Below are 1594 nucleotides of genomic sequence, written 5' to 3' on the forward strand. Positions count from 1 at the left end.
TAAACCTGCAACTCCCTATTCCCGAGCTTCCCAACGTCCAAATCACTTCATTTTCTTCTCCGAGCCTCATGAAGATGATCCAAAGCTCCCTATAACTTCAAAACTCTCAGAAAACTACACATTTACGTGTGCATGAACAATACCTTAAATCGGAGGTTATGGTTTCTCGGGTTTTACAAGCTTTCAAGTCCTAAAAATTGTACGAATGGACTAAGGAGCTTGTAGGGAACAAGAACATCACCTTTTTAACGTCAATCCGAGACTGGTTGAAGGAGTTTAAGGTTGACCGTACGGTTTGTACGGAAATGGAAGAAAATCCGAGAGGAAAGGGAGAGAGAGAAAAGTATGGGTGCTTGTGTGTGGTCCTAGTTGGTCACAACCAACAAAACTAAGTCCTAAGTGTTCCAAAAACTTAGGAAAATCTTTGAATTGGTCCAAATAAAACTTCACCCACATGACCACACAAAACGTCCAAGGGTAAATAAGTAATCTCACGCTGTCGAAAATAAATATTTCGGGATGGGCTGTGACATAGGAAGTATTAAGGGAATTGTTATTAACACTCCAAAAATCTCATTTTACACTCGTCAGAAGTGTATTTTTCTTTCTAATTATGGAAAATTTGGAGTGTCAAATGAGATTTTTGGAGTGCTAATAACAATACCCTTAATTTAAATAAGGTATGAGGTGTAAGAGAGAAGATATGTGTATGATTAAGTTACTAAGATCTTAGTTTTGTACATATTATTCAACGTTATTTAAGAGCATAAGTGACAATTTGGTTGAAAACGAGAGCTTATTTAGTGATAGCCCAAATAATCTAATTACCTATAAAAAAATATGAGGACTAACAAAAATATCAATCCTTCAAAAATTAAAAAAAAACCAATGAGTAACAAGTGTTATTAACGCCTCAAAACTTGTTCACAAAGGTTTGACAAAGGATCAATTCAACTAAATGAAGTCAAACCAAAGTGACAAGGACTCGCACTTATGAGGCAGCAGACCGATCATTTTTGGAATAAGTCACTAGTTTAATCAAAGTTAACAATGAAAACCAACAAAACCGTTGGAATTAACTCAAGTCCTCAAGAAAGGTGCTGTCGTGTTAAAATTATTTTTTACTAACGTCGTAATTGAAACTGTTTATTCTTTTTATCATCATATAGACCATCTTTAGAAAAATTCATTCAATTTGGATGCTATTTAGCTATCTAGAGGTGTCGAATAAATCAACAGTTATAATAGCAAATAACATTCTCATGATAAACCATTAATTTTTTTTATTCATATAAATAACCATAAGGAAAGTAGGATGACTTGGTCTTGATTTTTTCAAAAAGAAAATGGGAATCCATGTAGGTAAGTGTTTGGGGGGGGGGGGGGTGGCCAATTATAGGTCATTTCCGAGCCTAGGATCATCATATTTTATCCGTTTATTTATACATCGTGCAGTTAGTTTTAGCTACGTACTATTTTTGTTTAATTTTAAATAAAAAATTTATAATAATTTTTTACTGCACGATATACAATGAACGAATAAAATACAAGGATTCCTAAAATTCTCACAGGATTCAAATGGAATCCAAATCCC

This window comes from Malus domestica, chromosome 13 (assembly GCF_042453785.1).
Source record: "Malus domestica chromosome 13, GDT2T_hap1".
NCBI classification, from domain to species: domain Eukaryota; kingdom Viridiplantae; phylum Streptophyta; class Magnoliopsida; order Rosales; family Rosaceae; genus Malus; species Malus domestica.